Here is an 8,608-nt window from a genome sequence, read left to right as displayed (position 1 = left end):
AAATCTTTCACTATTTGTAAATAACATAATAGTATATATAGAACACCCTAAAGATTCCATCAAAAAACTGTTAGAACTAGTAAACGTATTCAGTAAAGTTGCAGGATACAAAATAAGTGCACAGAAACCTGTCACATTTCTATACACGCATAATAAAGCAAGAGAAAGACAAATCAAGGAATCAATTCCATTTACAATTACACTAAAAGCAATAAGATGCCTGGGTATAAACCTAACCAAAGAGGTGAAATTATTCTGAAAACTGTAAAACACAGATGAAAGAAATTGAAAATGAAACAAAGAAGTGGAAAGACGGTCCATGCTCATGGATTGAAGTACAATTATTGTTAAAATGGCTATACTATCCAAAGCAAACTTCACATTTAATGAAATCCCTATCAAAATACTACCAGAAGTTTTAACAGATCAAGAACAAATAACCCTAAGATTTATATGGAACCACCAAAGACCCAGAATAGCCAAAACAAACTTGAAAAAGAAAAGCATTGCTGGAGGCATCACAATTCTGGACATCAAGTTATATTACAAAGCTGTGATCAAAACAGTATGCTACTGGTAAAAATAGTAAAATAGACACATAGATCAATAAAACAAGATAGAAAACCCAGAAATGGACCCAAAACTATGTGGTCAACTAATTTTCAATAAATTAGGGAAGAATGATCAATAGGGAAAAGACAGTCTCTTCAACATATGGTGTTGGGAAAACTGGAGGGTAACATGCAAAAGAATGAAACTGGGCCACTTTCTTACACCATACACAAAAATAAATTCAAAATGGATTAAAGACCTAAGTGTGAAATCTGAAAACATAAAAATTCTAGAAGAGAAGACAGACAGTAACTTTTTTGACATCAGCCATAGCCACTTCTTTCTGGATATTTCTCCTGAGGGAAGGGCAACAAAAGCAACCATAAACTACTGGTACTTTATCAAACCAAACGCTCTGTACAATGAAGGAAACAATCAACAAAACTAAGAGGCAACCTAAGGAATGACAGAAGATATTTGCAAACGACATATCTGATAAAGGATTACTATGCAAAATCTATAAAGAACTTGTAAAAGTCAATATCCAAGAAACACATAATCCAAGTTAAAATGGGCAGAAGACATGAATAGGCATTTTTCCAAAGAAGACATGCAGATGGCCAATGGGCATAAGAAAATATGCTCAACATAACTCATCATCAGGAAAATGCAAATCAAAACCACAATGAGATATCACTCACACCTGTCAGAATGACTAAAATCAACAACACAAGAAACAACAGGTATTGGTGAGGATGTGGAGAAAGGGAAAGCCTCTTACACTGTTGGTGGGAATAAAAACGGGCACAGTCACTGTGGAAAACAGTATGGAGGCTCCTCAAAAAGTTAAAAATGGAACTACCCTATGATTCAGCAACTGCACTACTAGATGTTTAGACAAAGGATATAAAAATACTGATTTGAAGAGGCACACACACCCCAATGTCCATAGCACCATTATCAATAATAGCCAAATTATGGAAAGAGTCCATATTCCCATTAACATATGAATGAAAAAAGAAGATTCATATATATATATATATATATGTATATATATTGGAATATATATTGGAATATATATTGGAATATACATGAATATATATGTATATTGGAATGTATATTGGAAAAAAATATATATATATAGGAATATTATACAGTCAGCTAAAATAATGAAATCTTGCAATATGCAAGGATGTGGATGGAGTTAGAGTGTATTCTGCTACTGAAATAAGTCAGTGAGAGAAAAAAAAGTACCATATGATTTTACTCATATTTGGAATTTAGGAAACAAAACAGATGAACATAGGGAAAGGAGAAAAAAATGAGATAAGGAGGCATATCATAAGAGACTCTTAACTATAGAAAACGGAAGGCTGAAGGAAGGTAGGTGGGTGGGAGATGGGTTAAACAGGTGATGGGTGTTAAGGAGGGCACTTGTTGGGATGAGCACTGGGTGTTATATGTCAGTGATGAATCAGTAAATTCAATTCTTGTAATTGGCATTATGGTACAAGTTAACTAACTAGAATTGAAATAATTGAAATAAACAAAAAACAAAAAAGTATGCCTATGTTCCTGCAACATTATTCACAATAGCCAAGATGTCAAAACAACCATAAATGTACATAGATAGATGAATGGATAAAGAAAATGTGGTATATTCCATGAATGAAAAGCTGCAAAGACTACAAAGGACCAGAAAACATCACCATAAACACCACATCTATAGACAATACATTAGCACTAAATTCATATCTTTCAATAAACACTCAATGCAAATGAACTAAATTCTCCAATCTAAGGCCATAGGGTAGCAGAGTGGATAAAAAGCAAGATCCAACTATATGCTGCTGACAAGAGAGTCATTTTAGACCTAAGGACACCAGCAGATTGAAAATGAGGGAATAGAAAACCATCTATCATGGAGGTCAAAAGAAAGCTGGAGTAGACATACTTATATCAGACAAACTAGATTTTAGAACAAAGACAGTAACAAGAGATGAAGAACAGCATTATATCATAATTAAAGGGTCTATCTATTAAGAAGATCTAAAAATTGTAAATATATATTCCTCCAACATGGAGATTCCCAAATATATAAATCAATTAATCACATATATACTGAACTCATTGATAATAAGGCCATTATAGTAGGAGACTTTAATACTCCACTTCCAACAATGGACAGATCATCTAAGCAGAAAATCAACAAGGAAACAATGCCTTGGAATGGCACACTCGAGTAGATGGACTTAACAGATATCTTGAGATTATTTCATCCTAAAGCAGCAGAATACACATTATTCTCAAGTGCACATGGAGCATTCCCCAGAATAGATTACACACTGGATCATAAATCAGCCCACAACAGATACAAAAAGATAGAGATCATACCATGAAAATTTTCAGATCATAATGCTATGAAACTTGAAATCAACCATAAGAAAAAATTTGGAAAGCCCCCAAATCCATGGAAGTTAAAGAACATCTTACTAAAGAATGAATGGGTTAACCAGGAAATTAGAGAAGAAATTTAAAAATATGTGAAAGCCAATGAAAATGAAATCATGACAGTCCAAACCCTTTAGGATTCAGTAAAAGGCAGTCCTAAGAGGAAAGTGCATTGCAATTCAGGCCTATCTCAAGAAGCAAGAAAGGCCCCAATATACAACCTAACCTTACACCTAAAGGAGCTAGAAAAAGAACATGAAATGAAGCCCAAAGCCAAAAGAATAAGGGAAATAATAAAACTCAGGGCAGAAATAAATGATATGAAAACAAACAAACAAATAACAGTGGAACAGATCAATGAAATTAAAAGCTGGTTTTAGAAAGAATAAATAAAATGGATAATCCCCTAGACAGACTTCTTACAAAGAAAAGAGATAGGACCCTAATAGATAAAATCTATTTGAAATCAAATGAAAGAGGAGAGATCACAACCAATACCACAGGAATACAAACAATTATAAGAGAACACTATGAAAAATTATATGCCAACAAACTGCGCAATCTGGAAGAAATGGACAAATTCCTAGAAACTCACACACTACCAAAACTCAAACAAGAAAAATTAGAAAATTTGAACAGGCCCATGACCAGCTAAGAAGCTGAATCAGTTATCAAAATTCTCCCAGCAATCAGGAGTCCTGGGCCAGATGGCTTCCAAGGGGAATTGCCCAAGACATGTAAAGCAGAGTTAATACCTATTCTTCTCAAACTATTCTAAAAAATAGAAATAGAAGGAAAGCTTACAAACTAATTCTGTGAAGCCACCATACCTTGATTCCAAAAGCAAAGACCCCACTAAAAAGGAGAATTACAGGCCAATATCTCTGATGAAACTGGATGCAAAAATTCTTACGATACTAGCATATTAAATTAAACAGTGCATCAAAAGAATTATTCACCATGATCCAGTGGGATTTATTCCTGGGCTGTAGGACTGGTTCAATATTTACAAATCAATCAATGTGATATACCACATTAATGAAAGAAAGGGTAAGAACCATATTATCTTTTTGATAGATGCAGAAACAGCATTTGACAAAATACAGCACCATATTTGATTAAAAAAAAAAAAAACCTTAATGTAGTAGGGGTAGAAGGAACATAACTAAACATCATAAAAGTCATATATGAAAGGCCCACATTTAATATCATCCTCAATGGGGAAAAGCTCTCAGTTTTTCCTTATGTTCCTAAGGTCAGGAACATAACAGGAATGTCCACTCTCACCACTATTGTTCAACATAGTACTGGAAGTCCCATCCTTAGCAATCAGACAACAAAAAGAAATAAAAGGCATAAAAATTGGTAAGAAGAATTCAAACTTTCACTTTTTGATAGGTGACCTGATACTCTACATAGAAGACCCAAAAGACTCCAGCAAAAAACTGCTTGAACTAATACATGAATTCAGAAAAGTCAGGGTATAAAATTAATGTACAGAAATTGGTTGCACAAATAATGAAGCAGCAGAAATAGAAATAGAAATAGAAATAGAAATAGAAATAGAAATAGAAATAGAAATAGAAATCAGGGGTGCCTGGGTGGCTCGGTTGGTTGGGCGTCCAACTTCAGCTTAGGTAATGATCTCACAGTTCATGAGTTTGAGCCCCGCATCAGGCTTTGTGCTGACAGCTCAGAGCCTGGAACCTGCTTCAGATTCCATGTTTCCCTCTCTCTCTGCTCCTCTCCTGCTCACACTCTGTCTCTCTCTCTCTCTCTCAAAAATAAAATAAACATTAAAAGAATAAAAAAAGGGGGCGCCTGGGTGGCTCAGTCAGTTAAGCAGCTGACTTCGGCTCAGGTCATGATCTCGCGGTCCGTGAGTTCGAGCCCCGCATCGGGCTCTGTGCTTACAGCTCAGAGACTGGAGCCTGTTTCAGATTCTGTGTCTCCCTCTCTCTGATCCTCCCCCGTTCATGCTCTGTCTCTCTCTGTCTCAAAAGTAAATAAACGTTAAAAAAAATTAAAAATAAATTAAAAATAAAAAAAGAAATAGAAATCAAGGAATTAATCCCACTTACAATTGCACCCAAATCCATAAAATACCTAGGAATAAATGTAACCAAGGAGATACAAGATCTGTATGCTGAAAACTAGAAAGCTTTTGAAATAAATTGAAGAAGACACAAAGAAATGGAAAAACATTCCATGCTCATGGATTGGAAGAACAAATATTGTTAAAATATCTATAATACCCAAAGCAATTTACACATTCAATAAAATCCCTATCATGTAACACCAGCATTCTTAACAGAACTAGACAAAACAATCCTAAAATTTGTGTGGAACCAAAAAGACCCTGAGTACCCAAAGTAATGTTGATAAAGATAAGCAAAGCTGGAGGCATCATAATTCTAGACGTTAAGCTGTAAAAACTGTACTTATCAAGACAGTATTGTACACAATACAAAACATAAACAAAAACATGATACAAAAACAAAACATAAATCAATGAAACAGAAGAGAACCCAGAAATGGACCCACAAATGTATAGCCAACTAATCTTTGATAAAGCAGGAAAGAGTATCCAATGAAAAAAAGACAGTCTCTTTAGCAAATGGTGCTGAGAATATTGGACAGCAACATGAAGAGCGAAACTAGACCACTTTTCTTTACATCATACAGAAAAATAAATTCAAAATGGATGAAAGACCTAAATGTGGGACAGGAAACCATCAAAACCCTAGAGAAGAAAATAGGCTGCAACCTCTTTGACCTCGCCTGCAGCAACTTCTAACTAGATATGTCTCCATAGGCAAGGGAAATAAAAGCAAAAATCAACTATTTGGAAATCAAGACAAAAAGCTTCTGCACAGCAAAGGAAACAACAAAACTGAAAGGCAACCTTCAGAATGGGGGAAGTTATTTGCAAATGAAATATCAGATAAAGAGTTAGTATCCAAAATCTATAAAGACCTTATCAAACTCAACAGGCAAAAAACAAATAATCTAGTGAAGAAATGGGCGGAAGACATGAATAGGTGCTTTCCCAAAGAAGACGTCCTGATGGCTAATAGACGCAAGATAAGATGCTCTACATCACTCATCATCAGAGATATACAAGTCAGAACTATAATGAGTTATCACCTCAAAGCTGTCAGAATGGCTAAAATTAACAACTCAGGAAACAACAGATGTTGGCAAGGATGTGGAGAAAGGGGAGACCTTTTACGCTGTTGGTAGGAATGCAAACTGGTGGAGCCACTCTGGAAAACGGTATGGAGGTTCCTCAAAATATTAAGGATAGAAGTACCCTATGACCCAACAATTGCACTACTAGGTATTTATTTAAAGGACACAAAAATGCTGATTCAAAAGGGCACATCGACCCGAATGATTATGGCAGCAATGTCAACAATAGTCAAAGTAAGGAAAGAGGCCAAATGTCCATCAACTGATGAATGGATTAAAGAATTGTGAGATAGGGGCACCTGGGTGGCTCAGTCAGTTGAACAACCGAATTCAGCTCAGGACATGATCTCACAGTTTATGGTTTCGAGCCCCATGTTGGGCTCTGTGCTGAGATCAGAGCTTGGAGCCTGCATTGGAATCTGTGTCTCCTTCTCCTTCTCCCCCCTCCTCAGCTCGCACTGTGTCTCTCTCTGTCTCTCAAAAAATAAATAAATGTTAAAAATGTAATGGAATATTACTTGGTGATCAAAAAGAATAAAATCTTGCCATTTTCAACAAAGTGAATGGAATTAGAGTGTATTATGTTAAGCGAAATAAGTCAGTCAGAGAAAGACAAATACATGATTTCACTCATATGTGGAATTTAAGAAACACAACAGGTAAACATAAGAGAAGGGAAGGAAAAATAAGATAAAAATAGAGAAGGAGAGAAACCATAAGAGACTCTTAAATACAGAGAACAAACTGAGGGTTGCTATAGGAGAGGTGGGTGGGAGATGAGCTAAATGGGTGATGGGCATTAAGAAGGGCACTTGTTGGGATGAGCCCTGGGTGTCATATGTAAGTGTTGAATCACTGGGTTCTACTCCTGAATCCAATACTACATTGTATGTAAACTAACTTGAATTTAAAGAAATTAATTTTTTAAAATTCTGCCCCCCCACACACAAAAGAAAATGTGGTATATACTGTTGACTGAGAAAAGAGGCAGAGTTGAAATAAAACAAAAGCATTTATTTGGGGTCTCAAAAATATAATTTGGGGAGCACATTTTGGTTATCAACCCAATTGTGTCCCACTAAGGAACAAAGTCAGGGAGTTTCAAAGACAAAAGAAAATGCTTATATATGTTGTTTACAAAAAATTTTGATTGGTGTTGGTGGCAGAAAATTAATCTTGGCTAAATATAAATGCTTGCTAAAGCTATCATCACTCAGCAAGTCTGTTACTATAGAACATTTTTGATGTTCTTACAGAATCCTTGGAATATTTGCAGTTTTGCTCAGTTCAAGGTTTCATGATTCCATTCAGTGAGGATATGCAAAAGGCTCACCTCTTTAATGGCCTCCTGGCTTCATTTTAAAACCTCTAAACATAAATGACTCCATTTCATTTCACCTTTCACAATACATACAATGTAATGCCAGTCAGCCTTAAAAAATTAAAAAAAAAAAGTCTGCAATATGCTACCACATGGACAAACCTTGAGTATAATAAGCTTAGTATAAGAATTCAGGCACATAGGTAATTACTGCATCATTCCATTTATATGAGGTATCTAAAATGGTCAAATTCATAAAAGGAAAGAATGGAATGATGGTTGCCAGGGGTTGCAGGCAGGGAGAAATGGGGAGTCACTAATGGTACACAAAGTTTCACTCAGGCAAAATGAATTAGCTCTAGAAGTCTGTGTAATATTGCACCTATATCAGCAATGATGCTCAGATAAAAAATTGTTAGAGTAGATCAAATGTTTTCTTCTTATCACAATAAATAAATGACAATGAAAAATTGCATATTGCTTTATATGGAAGGCAAGTCCAGTATTATTTAAATGTTACACTAAGGTGAAGGTGGAAGATGGCATCGTAGGAGGACGCTGGGCTCACCGCATCCTGCTGATCACTTAGATTCTACCCACACCTGCCTAAATAATCCAGAAAACCACCACAAGACTAGCAGAATGGATTCTCCGGAGCCAAGCATAGACGAGAGGACCATGGAAGAGGGTAGGAAGGGTGGAGAGGCATACACTCTACAGCGACTGGTGGGAGGGAGCCGGGGTGGAGGGGCAGCCCACCAGCAAAGCAGAGCCCCCAAGTCTGGCTTGCAAGAGCGGAGGGGCCAGACGGAGTATGTTCGGACAGCAAGTGGGACTTAACATCTGGAAGGTTATAAGCTAACAACTCTGCTTGGAGAGCAGGAGGGCTGGAGGACAATGGGAGGGAGATTTTTTGAGCCCCGGACGACAGAGCTCTCACCAGCACCATCTCCCTCACCCATCCCCCAGCCAAAATCCCAAAGGAACCAGTTCCTGTCAGGGAACTTACTTGCACGGCGCAAACACCCAACACTGTGTTTCTGCGGATCCATCCCTCCGGTGGCAGGTCTGACTCATTCCTGGTGCCAAAGG

The sequence above is a fragment of the Herpailurus yagouaroundi genome, unplaced genomic scaffold (assembly GCF_014898765.1).
Source record: "Herpailurus yagouaroundi ecotype Mexico unplaced genomic scaffold, PumYag 67681, whole genome shotgun sequence".
NCBI lineage: Eukaryota > Metazoa > Chordata > Mammalia > Carnivora > Felidae > Herpailurus > Herpailurus yagouaroundi.
Note: the sequence above shows the minus strand (reverse complement) of the source record.